The sequence below is a fragment of the Gossypium arboreum genome, chromosome 12, assembly GCF_025698485.1.
Source record: "Gossypium arboreum isolate Shixiya-1 chromosome 12, ASM2569848v2, whole genome shotgun sequence".
Classification (NCBI taxonomy): Eukaryota; Viridiplantae; Streptophyta; class Magnoliopsida; order Malvales; family Malvaceae; genus Gossypium; species Gossypium arboreum.
In genome coordinates, this window is record NC_069081.1 from 99,171,660 (window position 1) to 99,195,973 (window position 24,314).

Below are 24,314 nucleotides of genomic sequence, written 5' to 3' on the forward strand. Positions count from 1 at the left end.
TACTAAACAGGCCATGAAATCTCAAATAATTAAAACTTTTCTTTTCACATGTAATTTGTCCCTTATGCGAGCTTATGAGGCCCAATACATGCATTCGGGCGTTCGGGACCCAATCGAGAACTCATGAAAAACTTAGAAAAATCTCTTGCGTTAAGGCTTCACACGCCCATGTGCTCAGTGCCGTGTGGCGAAATAGTCTAATTATCAAGCCTTTTGTCACTCTCACACCACATGCATAGATACATACTTATCCAATAACATACAACGTGGCATAAATGAGCTCTTAAACATCTACAAACATGTTATGCTCGAGTTATTTTCTTATGTAATAAATATTATAGAATTTGCCCATATCATTACCACATACTAGACATAACTATCATTACATCACAAACCATTCATGAAGCATTATTAACTATTTACCAATCACTTAATCCTGCATTAGTTACTAGCTCATCAATGAATCTCAATTCAATCTCTAGGCATACATGTTGTAAGCCACATCACAAGAGATAATAACATACATGCATAAGAATAATCATATGGGCCCATAATGTCATTAGCCGACATAGGCTAATTTACATGACTAATACTACCTTAATAACAAGCCAATGCCTTTGGCTAAATCATAATATTACATACTCACATTAAAACCCTATACATGCCATAGACTCGAATCACTTGAGTTTACTTACTCCGATAACGTTAACTCGATAGGGTGATAATATCTCTGACGGCCTCCAACCCGAGCTAACCTGGAAACTCTAGAAAACATGGGAAAGAAGGGGGTAAGCTTTCGCTTAGTAAGTTCATATGAAAACAATTAGCAACTCATTAACTTGTTTTATCAATGTTTACAACATATTTTCAAGTTCACTACAAGCTGTCTTTCTGAGCAATGGTCACTAAATTATTTATATCTGGAGCTACGAAACTCCGAATTAAGTTTCGTTAATTTTCCCTGGAACTAGATTTATTTTCCTTTCTTTCATAAAATTTCCAGAATTTTTGGTTAAGCCAAATAGTACAGTTTATTAGTTAAAGTATCCCCTATTTCAGGGTATGACCACTCTGACCCCTGTGCACTACAAACCAAATTTCTCCCTGTAAAAAATTCCAACGACCATGTCGTTTATTTCCCATAAAAATAGACTCAATAAGGAATCCATTCATGTAAGGTATAACTCTTAACAATTTTTGTACAATTTTTGGTGAATTTCTAAAGTTAGAATAGGGGATCTCGAATTCATTCAGACCCTGTTTCACAAGAATTCAAATATCAAACAATATGGAATTCTTTTTCTTCCTCTGTTTCTTTCATGTAAAAATAGACTCATTAAGCTTTAATCTCATATTTTATTCTGCCTCTAACTCATTTTTCACTATTTTTAGTGTATTTTCAAAGTTACACTACTGCAGTAACTCAAATCTGTCAAGACTAAATTACTCATTCATGATCATTGTTCATAATATTAATACAACACCATTTTATCCATCATGGTAAGAACACATATTATGCATCATAGATCATCACATATCAAGGCATTCTCATAGGATTAGTATACATACTTGCACAACTCGTAACATAACTCGAGTGCATACTCACCAATGACTTACCTCATTGGGACCATCATTAACTCTTTCCTTGGATTGCCCGTTGAACACTTGGAATACTAATTAGATATTCGGAAAAGCCTTTGCACATAAGTGCCTCAATTGTAGTTAAAGCTACCTCATATCTCATGACATTTCAATGCTCACTCTCGAGCTAGTCATCTAGGCTCATAATTCCTAGTGACATGTCACTCGTATCCTATTCTATTCCTAAGGTTCAAACGGGATTTTTCCTCGTCTACTAAGGCTTTGTCTTATCATATTTCTATTAATCACATACACATTAATATCTGTACAATTCATGTAATGATAACATTTAAATACATGTATAGCATGGTATTGTTTACATACGAACTTACCTCGATACCACAAATGTGAAAATGACATACTCGTCCATAAATCGATTTCTTTCCGTTCTAGGTCCAAGTCTCAATTTTCATCATCTATAACATCACATTTAGCCTACCAATCAGTCACAATATTCATATGGGTCTAAAAATCATATTTTTACAAATTTTCATTTTGACCCTAAACTTTTGCATATTTGCACTTTTTCCCCAATGCTCAGTAAATTAATTTTTATCACATTTATTTACTCCTTGAGTCTAGATGAACCATTTTCATAACCATAGCAACTCATAATTTCAACTATTTTACACATTTACAACTCATTTTACAACTTAGCAATTTAGCCTTTTTAAGGTATTTTCTTGCAATTTCTTTCACAAAAGTTGTTTATTAGACAATTAGGACTTATAATCTTCCATAAAAACACAGCAAACAACACATATATATTCATGGCAAAACCCTAGACTCTTTATCATCTTGCACAAAAGTCCCTCATATGAAAGCTTATGCTTTAGGAGTTCCAAAAATACAAAATCATCAAGCAAAGACATTAAAATCACTTACAAGCAAGGGAAATATGTTGCTGAAATTTTCCAGCTTCAAAACTCTTTCTTTGCTGCATATTTCGTGAAGGGAAGAGAAAATGATAGCTTTTTCTTTTCTTTTTTTTTATTTGTTAATAATAAAACTATTTTGTCTCCCATGGCCGGCCATCACACTTTCAATGGCCTAATTTCACTTTAAAGACCCTAATTTAAGATACAAGGCAATTTAACACCTTTAGGTATTAAAACACAACTTTTACTTTTTACGCGATTTAGTCCTTTTTCAAATTGGACTAGAAATCGCTAAAATTAATATACCAAAATTAACATGCACTTATAAAATCATATTATAACACATAAAATAATACTAAAATAATTTTCTCTGGCCTCAGAATAGTGGTCCCGAAACCACTGTTCCGACTAGGCCTAAAATCGGGCTGTTACATGTAACACCCCTTACCCGTATTCATCGCCGGAATAGGGTAGGAGGCATTTCCGGAGTTTACCGAATTAATTTTCCGTTAATACGAGCTAAATACTATTTATTTACTAAAACATGTCATGGTGTCCTTTAGATGGGCCTCCAAAGCCCAAAACATACTTCGAGACCAGACTAGAATTAAATCGAAACCATAGGAAATTTTTCGCAAAATCCCAAAGTGTTTTTTTTTTTGCTCAATATAACCCTTTATAAATATCTAACCTTCCCGCAATTTTTAAAACCGAGACCAATCCAACCAACCAATTCATTTCAATCAATTTAATACAAAATTATACTTCTATTATAATTATACTATTTAACTTACTCATCATTCTTTACTTTAATGTATATTCATTAAACAAGTCTTAATATTTATATAATCACCAAGCCTTATACATGCCATATAAATCAAAAAGGAAATTTACAAAAGCTACCAGAGATAATCTGGATAGTGTGATCCTCTGTGTTGATCCGATCCTCCGTATACTTCCACATCAATCTACAAGAGACATTGAATACACTCAAATAAGCTTATAAAAGCTTAGTAAGTTCATAGGCATAAAACATAAATCTTACCTAATATTTATACACTTATACTATATACACAATTATTAAGTTCACCTGTCAAACTCACTACCACTTATCCATTTCCATTAATTCTTTTGGGCCCATTTGTCATATATCATTCTTTAACCAAATTAGGGAATGGTAAAGGAAAATTGAGTACTTCACTTTCACTTTGCCATAGTATAACTATGGTCTTGCATATGATCACTTATCACTTTTTAAAATCATAGTCCTGCCACGGTCTTACACTAATCACATTTATCACTTGTCACTGATCAGATAAGTGTAGCTAAAGCTACCACTTATCACTTATCACTTGTCACTGATCAGATAAGAGTAGCTAAGCTACCACTTATCATTTGTCACTTATCACTGATCAGATAAGTGTAGCTGAGGCTACCACTTATCACTTGTCACTGATCAGAAGTACTCAAATCCGACATTCCACTCAATTTGATCATTTATTCGATTTTCAGGTTGTTATTTTATTTTCTATTCATCAATAAATATATTTCATCATACATTATATAATTCATAAAATTAACATATAATCATTAAACTTCAACCATATGAACTTACAGGTCGATTTGTAAAATTTGTGAAAATTCGGGACTAATCACTACTTTTTCTTTTCCTCGACTTGCTTGTGTTCTCGATCTATCATTGTAAAATCATTCATTTATCAGTATTGACTTCATCTTCAACCTGCTTATAAGTAATATTATCTATAATTTAATTGTTTACTTATGTATATTCCAATGTTGTCCATCGGTGTCATAGTCACTAGATTATTTTTATCTTTAGCTACAGAACTCCAACTTAGGATCCGCTAATTTTATCTGAAACTATATATCTTCTTATCATAAAATTTTTAGAATTTTTTGTTTAGCCAATAAGTACAGTTTATTCTTTAAAGTCACCCCTGTTCTGCTGTCTGACAATTCCGACCCTTCTTCACTAAAAATTAATTATCTCTTCGCATGCAATTTCGATGATGTCCATGTTTGTTTTATTGAAAATAGACTCATTAAGGATTTTAAAAATATAAATTTAAGCCCCTAATTATTTTTCTCAATTTTTTGATGATTTTTCAAAGTCAGAACAGGGGATCCCGAAATCATTCTGACATTGTCTCACAAAATCTATTATATCTCATGATCTACAATTCCGTTGCTTACACCGTTTCTTCTATGAGAAACTAGACTCAATAAGCTTTAATTTCATATTTTTTTCATCTTATAATTCGATTTCTAAAATTTATGGTGATTTTTCAAAGTTAGACTACTGCTACTGTCCAAAACTGTTTTAGTGCAAATGTTGATTTCGATTTTTGCCCCAAATTTCACAGTTCATACAATTCAGTCCTTGCTCAATTAATCCCTCAATGAAGCTAATTCTTCCCAATTAATGCTTTACCTTAACATTATAAGTTATTTCACAATTATTTAAATTCAGAATTTCCACATAAAACCCTAACTTCAAACTTTTTCACCTTTAGATCCCAAACATTCACTTTCTATTCAATTCTTTCAATAAAATCAGCATATAAACAATTTAAAACTCTAATTCCATGCTAAATCGTCATATAATTCCAGCACATATTCATATCAACTTTCAATTTCTTTCATAGAATCAAAAACTAATGAATTCAACAAGTGGACCTAGTTGTAAAAGTCATAAAAACACAAAAATTTCAAGAAATAATCAAGAATTGAACTAACTTGCAGTAAAAATATGAAAAACCAGCTTAAGAAAACCCTTCTATGGTGTTTTTGCTGATGAGAATGCAGAAAAATAATGAGAATTCTAGATAATTCCACTTTAGTCCTAGTTTATTAAGTAAATTTTTGCAATATTCCAATTTTGCCCTTAATTCATCAATTTTCTTGCTGATTTCATGCACCTTGCCGTCCAGCCCAAATAGACCTGGGGTCTATTTGCCTTTTAAACCCTCTTTCTTTTATCATTTAAGCTATTTAATCATTTCCCATAATTTTACATTTGTTACAATTTAATCCTTTTATTCAATTAACTATCGAAACTTTAAAATTTCTTGACTAAACTTTAATACTAACTTATTAACACTCCATAAATATTTATAAAAATATTTATGGCTCGTTTTAAAAATTTTCAAACTCTCGATATCTCGTTTCCGATTCTAATTTAATTTTTTTATTTCTAGTACACTATTTGCTATTTCAAAAATTTTTCTAACTTCACATTTAACTTATATTCACTAAATTATTAATATTTTCTACTCATTTGTCGGATTTAGTGATCTCGAATCACTATTCCGACACCACTGAAAATTCAGGCTATTACAACATTAGCAAGAATTGTCTCTATTGCATGATCTAAAAGTTTTGTTCTTAGACAAATATTAAACAAGTAATCTTGCAAACTACAAGTTGTGTGTTGATAACTCACTTATGATTATCTTGTAGATGCATTTACCAAAATATAAGAATATCCACTTGTTGGATAAATGAACCCATATTTCTTTTAGAAATGCAAGATATTCAATATCAACTTTTGCTAGTGAGGTTTAATAAATCTTTTTTGAGAACAAGCAACACTTGATAAATTAAGAAGCTTCAAATTCTTCAATAAATATCCATGTAAATTCTTATTTTGTTGCATCATTATTGATCGGGATGGTCTAACCGATTATGCCAACTAATTAGTATATTTGGACTAATAAGCTTTTGGTTTACCATGCATATGATTCGACGATACTAATGTAAATTTCTATTTTTGCCATATCATATGATTTAACCCTTTTAATATATACATATTACCAATTGTTAGAGTATGCCCAAAGACCAATCATGAGATGATTGTAATAACATACTTATTTTACCTCGTTATTAATATAAGGTATAACCATTATTATTTCAATTTATTTTCTGTGTATATAAATAAACTATTTTATAATAATGTCCTAAGAATAATATGATTATTCTTAAAAGGTCTTTAGTCGAGTATTATTGTGGGCTTGGACAACAATAATGCATTAAGATTAACGTGTACTTAATTGATGGCAAAATGTTGTCATTGACATGAGATGTCAAAATCAACACATAAGTATGTGTGTTAGAGAACAACATATTGGACTGACCCGCTATGAGTATGTTTCTTGGATTATTATTTAATAGTTATAACATTACTTGTAACAGCCCGATTTAGACCCTAATCGGAACGGTGGTTTCGGGACCACAAATTCGAGTCATAAAAATATTTAAAAATTATTTTCTATGTTTATTTTGTGTGAATTTATATCTATGAAATTTTCATGGTTTAATTTTGTCGTTTAGGTGTCCGATTAAATAAAATGACTTAATCGCGTAAATTGAAAAGTGGGTAGTTTATTTTGTAAAGGGCTTATTTGTTAATGGCTTTCTAAGTGGGGGTATTTATGGTGAAATTATCCCATTATATATATAATGTTGGATGGTAGTGGATGATTTTATAATATATTAACTAAAGTTAAAAAGAAAAAAAAAGGTAAAATAATAATACGTTAATATATGTTATTATATTATAAAATAAAAAGCCATATCCATGTTATTTCTTCATCCTTGCACCGAAACTAAAACAAAGAAAAAGAAATAAAACAAAGTAGGGTTCGGCCTTGTTCAAGCTAGATTAAGGTAAGTGTTCAGCTCGGATTTTGATAATTTTTACGTTTTTGAGATCGTTGCTTCGAGTACTACAAAATCCATGCTTAAATTTTTTATTTTGATGAATATTTTGAGTTGTGCCAATGTTGATAGCTTGTGATTTTTGTGGTTTGATGATGAAAAATGAAAGATATGTTTTAGCTTAACATATTTTGTATTGGAATTTTTGATAATTTTGAGTAATTAGGACTTAATTGCAAAAATAATAATTTAAGGGACTAAAATGTGAAATTAATGAAATATATGGACTCGTATGGTAATGGGTAAGATTCGGCTAAACATGGGTAATTGGAAATTTTGTGTATTTTTGTGTTTTGTGCAATAGGGACTAAATTGTAAAAATTATAAATGTTAGGGGTAAAATGGTAATTTCTCTATTTATGTGTTTTTGGATTAAATTGAATGAAAATATGTTTGAATGAGCTTAATTTGAATATTTTTAGATCAAGAACTAAAGAAATCGGATTTGGACCGGGAAAAACGAAAGTTGTCGACTAGCCGTCTGATTCCGTTTTATACCATCCGAGGTAAGTTTATAAGCAAATAGATGTGTTTATTAGTAAATTAATGTTATAATTATATGCTGTTATGGAATGTTAGAATTTAATTGTGTTATGGCGAATATGTATAAATTTGGCTACCACACTTTCGAGTTCAATTCGACCGAGATACGAAGTCCAAAAGCCCCGTATGAACTTTAGGAATATTTAGGATACATATGTCTTGACATAGGATTCCGATACATGTGTGCGAGTAAGACCATGACATCGATATATGGTTTCGATATGTGTTTACAAGTAAGACCCTGTTTAGGACAATGGCATCGGTATGTGGCTACATGTAAAACCACGTCTGGGACGTTGGCAGTGTACGACTTGTGCAATTATCTGAGTGTCCTATCCAATTCCGAATGGCTCATCGGGCAGAGGCATAATGAGAACGAATGTGTAAAACAAACTATAGATCAGGTAAGAATTTATTTGTCATTTATTTGAACAAAGGTAAGTAAACACCTTGGTTATTTGTTACAAATTTTGTAAGTATAAGTTTAAAAAAATATATATGTATGATATGTGTATTTATTTTGTGATTGACTAGTAAGCATGTTGTAATAGTTCTTATGTGTATGTGATTAAGTGATGAGGTACATATTCGCTTATATGGTTAATACATGTAAGTGGAAGCATAATAAATCACATGAGTTCGTGTTTGTGCGTGTAAACTAAGTATGTATTATATATTCACTATGAAGATTAAAAGCAATTTATATGAATTTTGGTGATATAAATATTCGGTCAAGGTGATAATATAAAAATAATAAAATAATAAATAAAAGAGAAATATTTATTATATGTTTAAATACATACTTAGTATGAATATATGTATTTATAAACAATTGGATCTACATGTGGTATGATAAAATAATTTGGTTCTGTTTAGTTATATTAATTAATTTTATTTGATTGTTTGTTTGCTTAAAACTTACTAAGCTGTGATAGCTTATTCTGTGTGTTGTGTTTACTTTATTTTATAGATTTTGGAATCAAGCTACAAGCTCGGGGATTGTCAGCCAAGCTCGTCACACTATCCACAGCTTTGGTACTTTTAAACTGAACTTGAATTATGATATGTATAGGTTGGTTTTGAGGTTAAAAACTTTGGAAATGAATGCATATATAAAAGCCATGCGAAGATGGCTAAATTTTATTATATAAATTTGGTCATGTTAGGCATGGGTTACGTTTATCTTAGTTTGTGGCATGTGTTATGTATATATATAAAGTTTGTGATAAGTACTATGTGCTGGAGAGTGGCTTGCTTATACCGCTTAGATTTAGTCTTATATGTTTTATTAATTATAATTTTTGGATGTGTTTGGCTTGAGTAGTTCGGTGATGAAAATTTTGGGTGTGTATGTGGTTTTAAATAATATATTTCGGCTATGATAGATAATAAATGTGATTTGTTTTTGTTATAATAGTTAGGTTATGAAGGAATTATTAAATATGTTAGTTAAAGTGATGATATTTGTATATTAGCTTGATATGTGCTGTTATTAAAAGGGTAAGTGATGGATGTGGTTAAAGACTTATACTGGTGAGGTAAAATTGTTACATAATTAGGCTAGAAGACTTTTGCAATGATGTTTTGGTATATTCGGTTATAGGATATGTTTGGATGAAATGGTCTAGCTAAATTGAGATTCAGCACATATTTGTATAAATATTTATGCTCATAATAAAACGACTTGTTTGTGACTTGATAGTTGCCGGGATAATGTTTTGATTTATAATGTGACATTGTAATATGCATTTATGCGCTTTCAAGTAAATATATATATATATATATATTCATGTGTTAGGTTTATTTTTACTTGTGTTTCGGTAAAGGTAAACTTTGTTAGTTAATTTGATGGAAGGCCAACAAAATTTCGTACCGATCTCTCACGATATATATATATATATATATATATAACTATAATATTTATAGATTACTTGAGTGGTTTAATTATTTGTAAGGAACTAATTTGTGGTTGCTCATTCATGGTGTGCGAATGATGCTTACATCACTATAGAACATTTTACGCATATAATGCTCAAGGTTATAAAAGTTTAAAAAAAAATGTTGCATGTTTCCTTATTGGCATTATTTGATTAGTTTAATTCTTATTTCTTATGTAATATTAAATTGAAGCATGATAGTTGATTTAAAATTTTTATTAGTTAAATTACGATAGAAGTTGATCTGAGATTTATGTTAACCGATAATGCCTCATAACCTTAATCCGGCGACGGGTATAGGATAAGGGTGTTACATTACACATAGTGATTACTATGTATATGATCCTCAGACTTGAGATCATCATTATCCCAACATCATTAGTCGTATATTTTGATACAGTCAAACGTCCACCGTAACTGGTTGTTCTATAAAGGCTGATGTTGGATATACCACAATCTATGTAGTGGGATATGGTTGATCAATATAGAATTTGTCCCTCCGAAATAATGGGAGAAATATCCTAGGCCACTTAATTGAGTGAGACCAGAAATGCATGGTCATGCTCGAATAAGTTGATATAAAATATCATACTTATTTGTTTTTCATAGTCTACTCAGGATATCAAGAAACATTAGATGGACTATGCAATTGTGACTATTCCACGACTTGTGTCCATTCTAGATATAAAGGACAAAATGATTTAATACATGAAGGGTTAATCACATAAATGTTATGTCAAATCATGACTTCTTGTAACTTAGGTAGCAATGATGCATTACTTGTAATGAACCGAAAGTTACGGTATCAAAAATCGAGTCTTGAGAACTGTTTTCGTGAAATTAATTAATGAATATTTATTAGAAATATTTATGAATTATAGTTGAGTGGTTGATTAATGTTTGATTAAGTTAAGTAGCTTGAATTTAGAATAAGGACTAAATTGCATAAGGTATAAAAGTTTAATTATAGATTAAAGATTAGTAAAGGGACTAATCTAACAATTAGACCCTAAGTGACATGTGTGTGTTAATATTGTATAACATGTGTAATAGTTGGTAAAAATATTAAATGTGTTAAAGTAGTTTTTCTTATAGATTAAGTTATTTTATTAGAATAATATTATATTATTAATATTATTATATAATATTATTATATTGAATATAGATTTATGAATAAAGGAAATGAAATAAAAAAGAAAGATAGAAAGAGTTACGAGAGAGTAAACGTGAGAAAGAAAGAAAGAAAAGAAAAGGGAAAATTTTAGGATTAAGGCCCTAAAGCTTGATTGGTAAGTTGTTTTAGCTCATTTTCTTGTGATTTTATGTTTATGGATGCCTAATTCAAAGTTCTACATGTATGAGGTTAAAATGAAAAAAAATAGAGAATTTTTAGATATTGATTTAGTTGAATAAATTGAGGTTTTATGGGTTAAATTGATAGAAATTGAAGTTAGAAGTGATTTGTTAAAGGAATTTTTAAGTTAGGTTTAACTAGGGACTAAGTTGTATAGAGCTCAAAATTTATGTTTTATGATGATTTTTTTTATGAGCTTGAAATTGTTAATGAGTTGATTAAATGAAAATATGACGATTTAGTTAAAAAAAAGATTAGTAATGGGAAAAAGGATGAAATTGGAATTTTTGTAAAAGTTTGATAAAAAGTGAAAATGTGTTTTATGAATTAGTATATTGATGATTTTTAATTGTATGATTGTCCGTAGCTAACGTAGCACCGGATACGTCATCCAAGAAGGGAAAAGAGAAAGTAAACGAAGATATCGATTAAATTCGATAAATAGTAGTTTGTATTTCTATAAACCGAGCTTAATCGTTATTGCTATATTTGATATTTATATTGTATGAAAATGTGAATGAGGTAAGTATTCTTACCATATTGAAATGAATGTGATTTTGAATACCCTGTTAACAGTGTCGGGCTAGTTGGATATAGTTGACATGTCATAGGAATTGGAAGTATTGGGATATTCTGACATTGAGTCGATGAGACACTATGTGTCGACTACTGTTAAAGTTCTAGATTTGTTCCGATGAAGTACTTTGTGTACTATAATGTTAAAGTTTCAGATTTGTTCCGATGAAACACTATGTGCTTATCCTGGAGTGTGGGTTGGATCCGTGTATCTGTCAGTGTCCGAGTTATGTTAATAAGGGTAAATAAAGTAAAGATTATTAAAGTACTGATTGATTGACTGTTATTGAAATGATGATTGATATTGAATAATAGCAATAATGTGTTTGAATTACCATGTTTTAAAGTTGATTAAGCGATTGTTTATAGAAATACCACCGAGAGTATTCTCAGCGTATGGTTTGTTTCCGTGCGCAGGCTAGGTATGAAAGTATAAGAACTCAGCATACAAGCCGATCCCCGAACTCAAATTGGTGAAGTTTCTATCTTTTTGGAAAATGGCATTGTACCTAGGATGTCTTTTGGTCATTTTGAAAGTACCTAAGTTGTTAAGTGATATTTTGGTATGTTTTGTAAATGTTACCAAAACCTTAAGTATAGTATGTTTTTGATATGTTAGTGAAGAGAAATTAGAGGAAGTGATGGTAAATATTGTAGAGAGAAGAAATGAAGATGTTATAAACTTAGTTATCAACATTTTATACTAAAACAGATTTGGACAAGATGTGAAATTCAACTTTGAAAATACACCAAAAATAGTATAAAGTGAATTAGATGATGAATAAAATATTTAATTGAAGCTTAATAAATCTATTTTTATATGGAAGAAACAAAATAGGTAAAAGAGTTGTATTTTATGAGATATTTACGTTTTGGTGAAACAGGGTTAGAGCAATTTTTGGATTCCCTGTTCTGACTTTAGAAATTCACCATAAATTGTGTATAAATAAGTAGGACTCACACTTTATATGTATGGATATTCTATTTTTAATTGAAACAAACGGCATAGTCATTGGATTTCTGTACAGGAATAAATTTGATTCGTAGTAGACAGGGGTCAGAGTAGCCGAACTCTGAAACAGGGGAGACTTTTACTAATAAACTGTACTAATTGGCCTGACCAAAAATTCTAGAAAAAAATTAGTAAGTAGATATATGAGTCTAGTTTCAGAGAAAATTCATGGAATTGGATTTTGAGTTTTGTAACTCGAGATATGATTTTTTTAACGACTGTAATGTAGATGGATAGTTTACTACGAGAATTGTTTGAACTTGTTTAAATGCTAAAATAAGTTTAGTAATGTCTCATGCTCGACTCCAGCGATGGTCTCGAGTAAGGGGGCGTTACATTGCTAGATGCCACTCATTGTTTGTAATATTAGAGTCGTTCTAGTATTACTGCTAACATTACAAGAACCTACAAGGTCACACCCTATGGTTGAAACAAACGAAATCCAAACATAGTTGATATTGTATTTAGCTATCAACATAAATTAAATTGATTATAGAATTAATTTAATTGGGCAGTTATATATCGAACGAATTATTTGTACAAGTATGTTGTACACATAATGAAAAATATGGTTAAATTAATATATGAATTTGATTCGTATAAAATTTAACTAAAAAAATAATTTATCAAAATCCTTGTTATAATTATTGTAATTATAATTTAGGATCGAATATTATTATAATCAACTGTAATTGTAATTTTTTGGTCAAACATTATTATAATTATGGTAATTATAATATTTGGTTAATTATTATGATTTGATTCATATAAATTAGGAAATATAGGGTTTTTGAGAACAACCTAATATACCTGAAATAAGGATGTGTGAGGTCTAGTAGATGTCAAGTAATTTTTCTCTCTGAAAATGTTTTAGAGAGTGCTTATCGTTTGTTGTCACAGCGGTGAATTACGTAGAGGTCGAAACATTTTTGTAGCAGTTTGGAATCGACATACAATTGTGTAATCTGCTCATTCGATCGTTTAGACGACTAAAGGTAATTGTTCATACCCTTTTCACCTTGATTTGTTCCTTGCACATGGATCCCTGGATGTGATCACCAGATTTAATTTTCTGCTGCGCCATGGGGTGTACTGGTGATCCAACACTAATGAACACCTCCTGACGTACTAACGTCTAGGGTGTAAATACTGCAACGAAAGATATAGATTTGAGGCGGTGTCCGCAAGTATACAGGTCAGGTTGTAATATAGTTTTACAAAGAAGTAGGTAAGTACTTAGAGGATCGTACCCAAGGGAGGTGAGTACTAAATTAAAGTTAACTTAAACGCAAATAGAATTAATTAGTAGTTTAAATTAATTATATTAAGATAAAACAAAAGGAAAGATTTTTTGGGTATTTATAAATAAAGAATTAAAAGGGACTTTGGAAAACTAATTTCTAAATTCAGTCAAACGAAAACATGGATGATTAGATTGTTTTTGTGATTATAACTAATTCCTATTTCAGGATTCTATTCAATCTACTAGTCTTTACCCTAGTAGGATCTCTCGATCTTCTACTAAAGTAATGAGTTGGCAAGAACTACTTATCTCTCGAACTCATAGTCCAGATCGATTCAGGGCTAAGGTGTTCACGGATAAGCTATACCAAATTTGGGTTAATTCCTACCTAAATGACTTCCTAGGGTCGTCAACCCTAGGGTGTAAGCTTTTCCTCTCCTGAACAACTGATCCGGAAGAAACCTTTAAATAGCAACTAATGAATCACATTTCCACTCGCTACTCCCCCATAAGAGGATTAGTTACTCATGGAATCCATAAACATAGTAAACATGATAATAAATTTATGCATGAAAAAATAAATCAAGAATAAAGTTTAGAGAATCCTGATTGTATTCGATTGATGAAGCGTAGAAATCCTCAAATGTTTGATTGTGTCTACAAATTAGGTTCTCTAAAGAACACAAATGAAAAGAACTGAAAAGAAATCAAACCCTAAGAAAAAAAAATGAAAACTAAATTACAAAGAAAAACTTAGAATATCAAAAGTTGTCCTTTAACAAGTGTTTAGGAGCTTATTTATAGAGTTAGGGTTGCCTTCAGCCTCAACTCTAGTTTACTTAATGCTCTTGTGGCTAACTTTTGATTATGCATACCAAAACACCCCTAGCTTGTAATTATCTCCCATACAGGGCCAGTGTCGCGACACCCTAGTGCCTGTGTTGTGACATTAAGGGCAGTATGTGTAGTTTAAGGATGGATTCAGGGGTATGTCGCGACATCCTATGGCTGTGTCACGACACCAAAAGCAGTATGACAATTCTTGCATTTTGCTCCCTATGTTGTGACTATAACACCCCTTAACCCCAAACCGTCGCCGAAATAAGGTTACGAGGCATTACTAGGCATATCAGACAACTTACAAAATAATTCACAAATAAAATAACATCCATAGTATAATTTAATAGTTAAGTCCCAATAGTAGACGCTCGAAGCCAAAACGTAAATTAAAAGTGAAACGGAACTTGTTCGAATTCTCCGGAAATTTTTCGTAAATTTTTTTTTTATAAAAATTTCGACAGCATTTCTGCTTATTTTTACATAAAATCGCTGTAAACTTAAAACCCAAAACAATCCAATATCAAGACTCAACCAATGATTAGGTATACTCAAATACATCCAATTTTTATCAAAATAATAATTTAATACCTTAGTTTAAGCAATATAACATGTTAGTATATATGTATAATTAATAACTTTTATTTCATTTCAATTATTTAATACCAAATTTACCATTTCATGACTTTATATCATATTCATAATCCAAAACATTATAATCATTTATAAACAACCAAAATCATTTAACTTAAATGTATATACATAATTCATATTCAACTACCTAGTACATGCCACTTAACAAAAGGAAGAAATACATCACCAAAATTTTCTTGTTGGAGTCGGGTTTGTTTTGGATGCTGGACCAGATCCGAGACTCTAATGACCTGCGCACGGAAACAACCGTACGCTGAGTATTTCATACTCAATGGTATTACTATAAATCAAAACTATTTAACATTAATAAATTACAAACATCAACCATAAACTTTATAATTATTTAAACTAATTATATATAATTATATTACTTCATAACTCTTAAATTCATATTTCATTTTTCACATACTAACTCAATTCATAATTTAACTCATACATTCTTTCTCATACCTTTCAATAGTGCCAAAACAATTAATCTCATTTGCAAAATTTTATTTCAATTATTTACCCTATTAACAAGGCTCGGACTCTGACAGATACGCGGATTCCACCCAAATACACCAGAATATCCAGCCCAAACACATCCAAAATATTATAAATCCTCCATAACACACCAATAAGGCATTAAATGCCTCTTCAGATAAACCAAAGTATATAATAACAAAAATATCTTCTCGGCCAAACTACAAATCTCCTCATCACATCACAAATCCAATGGCATGCCATTTGTATCAAATCTAGTCCGACAAGTTAATAGGGTATTATTTTACTTTTCCAATTTCAATTTCATTTCCACAAAAATTTTCAATACTCAATGAATTCAAACATCTATTATCTTAATCCATATACAAATTAATTTTCACACATACTCATATTTAATTTCAAATATAATACTTACCTTATCTTAATTATTCCATAACTATAAATTCAATATACATTTAATAAATAGTTTGAGTTATAATAATACAAACTCGGAATACGAGTTTACTCCTCAACGATCTTTTTTTTTCCTTTAGACGCCGATGCCTTGTTTTCCTTGTTAGCAAACAAACTTGAAGCTTTAAAATCTCAATTTTCCCCTTTTCTTCCCCTATTTTTCAAATGCTCTCTGTTTCTTATTCTGTTTGTTGGTGTTGTTTCTTTTCCTTTACTTTCGTTTTATTCTATTTACTTTACTTTAATTTATTTGTTTTATATTAATAATTTAATTCTAATTATTTATTACTTTAATATTAAGTAAACAAATTATTTTATAACAAATGTACTAATATTCTTATTACAATTGTCATTATTCAATTTGTTTATTATACAAAAATCATATAATTTAATTATTTAATTTAATAAATATCTTTAATTTAAATAATAAGTAATTTAATTATTTATTTTACAATTGTACTAATATAATTTTTACACATGTATAAATTGTATTAATTTTATACCATACATTTGTCTTAATCTAATTAATTTATTAAATAAAAATCTTATAATATAATAATTTAATTAATAATTAATAAATATCTTTTACTTATTATTTAAGAAAATATACATATATTTTACAATTATATAAATACAAGCATTACACATGTATTTTATCATATCCACACAATTGAAATAAATTTATTTAATAATATAATATCATTATAATTTAATTATCATAAATTCATATTATATAAAGTATATTTATATATCATTAATTATATAATTTAAAACAAATAAAAGCTTAGATTTTATTCTCTTATGCCGCCTCAACTATAGCAAATTGGTTTAATTGCCATTTTAGCCCTTTTTACTTTCTATTGTTCTACAATTCAATTTTTATCCTTAATTCAATTTTATCTTTTTTTCTATTTTCTCCAAATTAAACTAAATTTGCCTAATTAAAACGTAATTAGACACGCTACTGGACTTATAAATATTTCTAATAATTATTTATGAATCTAATTCACTAAAACGGAGGCCCAATAATGTACTTTTTTCAATGCCCGTGAATTTTGGGTCATTACAGTGACCTCGAACTCCCCATGTTGCAATATAGTGGCCAGTATTGAGTTCCTATGCCTTTGTGTGGTCTCTTGCACACTAACTAAGTACGTTAGCTCGCCTTTAGGCTTCATTCGGCCCCTAAGCTCAATAAAAGACTCAAAATAAACTTTTAATTGAATGTAAACTAAACAATAAAAACTCAACTAGAACATAATAGAAGTGCTTGTATTCAAGCTCCTCAACTGCAAAAACTAGTTTAATCTGCTACACCATATTACGACAGATCAAAATCCTCCACACTTAAGTCATTGCTTGTCATCAAGTAAAGCCAACAAAAAAAAAATTAAGAGACGACGCTTGAGAAAGTAAAGTACAACATTGGCTTTGGAGTATATAACTAGGTAATTCATATTTACGCATAATCTTAACATGACATGTAGACGACTTACCACTTTTAATATCAAACACCTAAGTTTAGTATATTATAAAGTATACAAACATTATGGTTTTCAAATGTATAGATCCATCAATAAATTATACAGGTAATTTGATTATCCTAACAGAATACAAATAGTTATGAATGTAATTATTTGATATTATGTAAATTTATGAATAAGTCTACCTAGATCACATAGGGCTTTTTGGCTTGTAATGTTCTAAGGTTTAGGATAGTTATTGAATTCAAAAACAGTAAAAATCAAATTAGTTACGAAAATAGTTTGGCACATCGTATTGTTCCCTATTCTCTCCCATTAGTAACCCTTACCCGCTTACCGCCTTATTTTTCCTCTCACCTTTCTTATTTCTTCATATATGAAATCACAACATAATATAGCAACTACGACTAGCTCACGAGTTTTTCTGCACTAATGAACAAGTTTTTTTTGTGACTTTTTCACATTTTTTTCTTTTTAGTACATCTCACTCACAAATGCTTTTATTTTTCTTTTCAAGTACTTTTTCTACTCATTTTTCTTTTCTTTTTTGTATTTTTCTTTTATTTGGCACATGATGGCTAACCTATAATCATTATATCACACTGTTTCTTCCTATTTCACTCTTATTTTTACAAAATCTGCCTTGATACATCTACTTAACTCTCAATGCGTATGGCCAGACGTATATAGTCATGCAGTTCAAGAACAAGGAAAAAGGGTAAATACAAATTAGCGTTTTTGGCTCGGGTTTTGTATAAAGGTTCATCAAGAAATGTATTCTGGCTCAAATATAGGTACTAAAGATGAATAAATAGGGTTAACTTTTTGGCTTTGGGTGTATACCAAACAATACCTTAGGTCATCCCTAGATATCGCAATATTCACAAATTTAATCAATCAAACAACCACAAATTCAACTATTTATCATACATACTAGCATGTTTGTTTCTTTGTATTCTTTATATAATTTGGTATATTTAATTACTCAATCCCTATTTATAGTGTAATATATAGAACTTAGTAGTCTAATAATAAAAATTTAAAATCATTCACTATTATGCCAAGTTTATAGTAAATATAATCAACTTATTTACATGCTTCTAAGCAATTACTTGTATTTCTACAAGCTCAAGCACACTTTGACAATAAAATTTAAAAGAAAAGCATAAAAATCAAAAGAAGAAGTAACACAAAATTTCCTATGTTACCCCCCACACTTTAGATAACACATTGTCCTTAATGTGCAGCCTTGAATAGATAAGAAAAGAAATTACCCGATTGATCGTGACATTGTTGTAGTCTAATTGTGGATGCTTCCTTCCTTTTTCCTTAAAAGCTCGAATTTATTGCGTTTCTTTCATGTGGGGTTCCTACATAGAAAATTCAAAAATAGAAAAAAATATATAATTCTAATATTAATCCTACTCTTAAAACAATAAAATAAAAATTATCCAAAATTAATTACAATCCTTAAAAACAAAAAGTTGAAGTTCAATTGTCCTCCTTGTCATCAAAATCCATCTCTTCCCCTTCTTCTTTCTGCTTCTTCATCCTCGTTCTCTTCCTCTTCATCACTTTCCTACTCCTCTTCTTTATGTTCTGGATGTGTTGGGTCGAACATATCTGGCGGATAATTTGGTACCCTCATATTATTTTTTTGCGCATATTCTTGTAAAACTAGACTTGTCTTTTGCATCCATTTTATTATCCAATTGAATTTTATACAGCTTCTTTTTCTAATTTCTGTTGAGATGTCAGTTATTCTTTTCATTTACGCAAGGCTAGGACATCCATATTCTCTTTTTGGCATTTTCCCAATCCCTGATTTGTTTTCTTTGAAGGTCTATGCGTTACGTATATAGTGTATCCCTATGATACTTTTGAAAGGCTTCATAAACTACTCGGTGGTCATCATTGGAACACTAACTCTCTTGTACAAAGCTATCACTAAATGAGGGAAGAAAACCCTGACTTTCTGGCTAGTGATGCATCATTTCATGTAATGATAGATCAACATCTCGATGCACACTTGTTTCTTCTGTAAAACAACATATTCAATCAAAGTTTTCATCCATGTTCTCCCTGAATCTATGTTTAAGACTTGTTCTTTATTTATGTTCCAATAAAATTTTGCTTCTCTCTCGAATTCCTATTACAGATGTCGTTTGCGACAGGGAATCAGTCTTCATATTTGCAGATCGGGGGACTTTATCAACTTGGACTTCTAGGAAACTTTGCAGTAGTTTTTAGATTTGGTGCTTTAAATGTAGTATTTTTGTTTATTTAAAATTGTATTTTTCGAAAAAATTGGTTTAATAGAAACTCCATAAATTACATTAATACCTTTTGTATATTATGCTCAATGTTTTTGCATGCAAAGCAAAATGGAAGCAAATATTGGCTCACTGGTTATCTAATGTTTAACTAATACTAAACGGTATTATGTGGTCGAATCATAATACGGAAAGACAACTTGTATTGATAGAAGAACCTAAACATGTCCTTAGTCTAATCGAAAAGGAGCAAACTAATTGGAAGACTAATAAACCATCTATCAAGTCCAACTGGGAGATGCTTTGTCTTGAGCATCGAAGCAAATAACTCCTAGAAAATAGAGACATAGATTTGACTATCTGGACTGATAGTACATCGGACAAGACTCAAGTAGAATAGTTCCTAGACTCGTTTATGTATTTATTCATTTATGAGCTTCACAGATACCATAATCTTGAGTGGATCATTGAGCTAAAACAGGGAGAAAATTTTGTGGCGAAATACGAGGTCTCAGCCAATATGCTTAGGGCATGGTGGTTACGAAACAAGACAAATACGTACGATTCGAAAACAGAGTACGATCCGACCTTAAGATATAGGTTGCTCCATATCAAGAATGTAACACCCCAAACTCGACCGAGTAGGTTTGACCCGAATCTGGCGAGCTACATTAGCCACCGAAGTGACTCTCTGTTAATTCCCAACCAAACCTCCAACACGCCACTTAATAGTAGTAGATAATGTGTTAAGTTAAAACACAACAGCAGAATAATTCACACACAGTGGAAAACATGCAAGCTTACAAAATCATAAAGGAAAAGTTCGTATGTCAAACAATAGAAAGACATAAGAGTTCACATACATCGAATAACATTGGTTTTGATGCAGTAGTATAGGTTTGCTAGATACCAATAGTTCACATAATACCTAAGTTCACAACAGGCAGTATGGTTTCACAATAAACAATATTTGCAATAAGAGGTATCGTTAAATGCATAACGAATAATCATGAGAACTTATTATAGGATTCTTTCAGTATGAGGTTAGGGTAACGTTCTTCTATGAACACAGGTTGTTGGGATTGACCCGATTAAGCAACAAGTAAAAAAATAGCAGAATAAATTGAGAAATTGAACACACAAATTTAACGTGAAAAAAACCCTCCGAAGAGGATAAAAAATCACGGGCAAAGATAATTTTACTATAATGGCAAAAGAACGAAGAGTACAAAAGATGAAGATAAAAACTAAACCCTGAAAACCCAAAAACAAACCCTCAAAACATAAATATAAAATTCTCTTAAATGTGTTATGAGTTCTAATCTCTAATGGTTGTATTTTCTAAGGTTGTAAAAGAGCCTATTTATAGGCTAAATTCATAAGTCAAATAATAATAAAATAATCTAGACTAATTAGAGTTTTATTGAAAGATTATTTCTCAAATTTGACTGAAATAAGAGTCATACTGAACAAATTTCCACCTTGACTCATATTTCCATAATGCCATCTTTGCCAAAGCCCCGCCATGGGCCTATCTTGAAATATACAGGAAATTAATTGAGTAGAATCTGTGCTTAGAAACTGGAAGACTTTTAGCCTTCGACTTGTACACTGCCAAATTAAAACTAACCCGAGTCTGATTTTCACGAAAATAGTGCCCTAACTTTTCAAAACCTGTATCCAAAAGAGAACATATGTTTAACGAAATGGTCATACCTTTTTCCCTCCTATGACTAAGTTGCCTCCACTCCAAACGAGTTGACTTCAACTCTGTAACGGATGAGGGACGTTCGATTTCACTGGTTACTGTAGAACCTTCCAGAATATAAAGACTGTCGGTTCTTTTACCTTTTAACAAAATGAGAGCTCCACTAGATACTTTAATGTCGCTCAACTCGATTTTGATTCTGCATCCTTTCAAGTCTAAAATACTTAAGGAGATGAGATTCTTTCGTAAATTAGGTACATACCTGACATCTGAGAGTGTTCTAATCGTCCCATCGTGTATCCTAATTTTAACAATACCAATACCTATTACTTTACTAGATGAATCGTTTCCCATACGCACAACTCCACCTTCAACCGAACTGTATGTGGAGAACCATTCTCTATTGGGACACATGTGGAAAGAACATCCAGAATCTAGGATCCACTCAGACGTGAGCTTGGAGTTATCACTTGTTAACACTAACAAGAAATCATCATCGCTTTCGTCAGCCAAATTAGCACCAGCTGCATCTTCCTTGTTACCCTCAGCAGCTCTTTTATTTTACAGTTTATAACAATCTGCTTTGATGTGACCTAACTTTTTACAATAGTGACACCTTTTGTCTCGTTTCTTTAATGCTACCAAAACGAAAGTTTGCATATTTGCCTTGCTATCCAAACCAAACTCATTTTCGAGTTTGTCTCTACTCAACAAATGACCATTCACATATTCAAACGAGAGTTTGTCTCTGTCATAAATTAGGGTCTCGCTAAAAGACTTGTATGAAGGGGATAAAGAGCACAATAATAGCATAGCCTGATCTTCATAGTTAATATGATCCTCAACATTCTTTAAATCATTTAAAAGAGTAATGAATTGACTGATATGATCTCTAAGAAGCTTACATTTGTTCATGCGAAACGTAATAGATGTTGTTTCAACATTAAACGGTTAGCCAAAGACTTACTTGCATAAAGAGTTTCTAACCATTTCTACAAGCCGGATAAGGTCTTCTCCATCAATACCTCCTATAATACCATATTCGTGATGGACAACTAGATTGCAGACAAGGCCTTTTCATCAAGCTCTTCCCATTCTGTTTGATTTAGATTCTCAGGCTTTTTCTCGGTAACAACCTTTTTCAAGCCGGTTTGAACTAGAATTACTGTCATCCGAACTTGCCATAGATTGAAATTTGTCTCACCATCAAAATTCTCAATTGCAAACCTTGTTGCTACTATCTCTAAATAGGCTGAACTATGAAAATTGAGCTAGCTCTGATACTACTTATTGGGATTGACCCGATTAAGCAATAAGTAAAAAAATAGCGAAATAAATTGAGAAATTGAACAAACAAATTTAACTTAAAAAAACCCTTCCAAAGAGGATAAAAAATCACGGGAAAAGATAATTTTACTATAATAGAAAAAAGAACGAAGAGTACAAAAGATGGAGATAAAAACTAAACCTCGAAAACAAAGAATCCTCAAAACATAAACACAAAATTCTCTTAAATGTGTTATGAGTTCTAATCTCTAATGGGTGTATTTTTTAATGTAGTAAAAGAGCTTATTTATAGGCTAAATTCATAGGTCAAATAATAATAAAATAATCTAGACTAATCAGAGTTTGATTGAAACAAATAAACAGAGTTTAACTAAAAGATTATTTCTCAAATTTGACTAAAATAGGAGTCATACTCAACACGGATGGTCGGTTCCATTCGAAGTTACTCGGATGGTTGTGCTCAGATGATCAATGCAGAGTCAACAATGACTTTTGGGCTTGACACGTGTTTTTCTGGTGGAAACGTATAAATAGAGTCCTAAAGTACATCAAACTTTTATTAATCTTGATGGACATCCACTTAATAATAAACTATTCATAACATTTTAATATATTTAATTAATTTTAATCATCAACAAGGGCAAATATTTTATATTCTAAGGGAAGAATTTAAGTTCAAATCTCTGAAAGGGACAACACGAATCTTGAAAAATTTAATTTTCATGGGTTATAAAACAAACATAAAAAATGCCTAATTCCAAAGAAATAAATTAATCTTAATGAAATAGAACATTTCAAAAGTAAGAAAGTAGCTTCAATGCGCAAAAAGTTAATACTCTTTTATGAATTTATAGCAAGATAAATAGGTTTCAAGTATAAAAAACATTCAACCTTTAGAAAAAGTAGTGAAATGAAAAGAAAATAAAAGAGAAAACAATTGAGAAATAATTGAGACGAAGATGAATTTTTTTTCTAGTAGCCAAAGTGTTTACAAGAAAACTTCATTTAGGGGTGAGCGTTCGATCAAATAGAGTTGAATTGAGTGAAAAAATTTTGAGCTAATCGAGTTGACGAGTCCTATCATCCTAACTCAATTGATTTTTTTTTTGAATCGAGTCAAATAAAATGAAATTCGGGTTGAATTGGATCGAGTGAAATTATTCGAGTTAAATTAAAAATTAAACATTTCAAATTAAAATCTTGTTACAATATAA

The 24,314-nt window shown here is 30.6% G+C and overlaps 2 long non-coding RNA genes across 3 annotated transcripts; one reads left to right on the forward strand and one right to left on the reverse strand.

The window, feature by feature from the left end:
• Nucleotides 1–408: 408 nt before the first annotated feature.
• Nucleotides 409–2,109, reverse strand: LOC128285639 (uncharacterized). The gene is made up of 2 exons (XR_008276156.1): nt 1,974–2,109; nt 409–764 (listed from the first exon to the last, which is right to left on the reverse strand). It is a non-coding gene; the product is annotated as an uncharacterized LOC128285639 (long non-coding RNA).
• A 5,003-nt stretch (nt 2,110–7,112) lies between these two features.
• Nucleotides 7,113–12,333, forward strand: LOC128285209 (uncharacterized). Of its 2 annotated transcripts, XR_008275655.1 has the most exons (4): nt 7,113–7,205; nt 7,679–7,762; nt 8,770–8,834; nt 12,084–12,333. It is a non-coding gene; the product is annotated as an uncharacterized LOC128285209 (long non-coding RNA). The 2 variants fall into 2 exon arrangements; XR_008275656.1 differs by lacking the exons at nt 7,113–7,205; nt 7,679–7,762 and adding an exon at nt 8,137–8,203.
• The last annotated feature ends 11,981 nt before the right edge of the window (nt 12,334–24,314 follow it).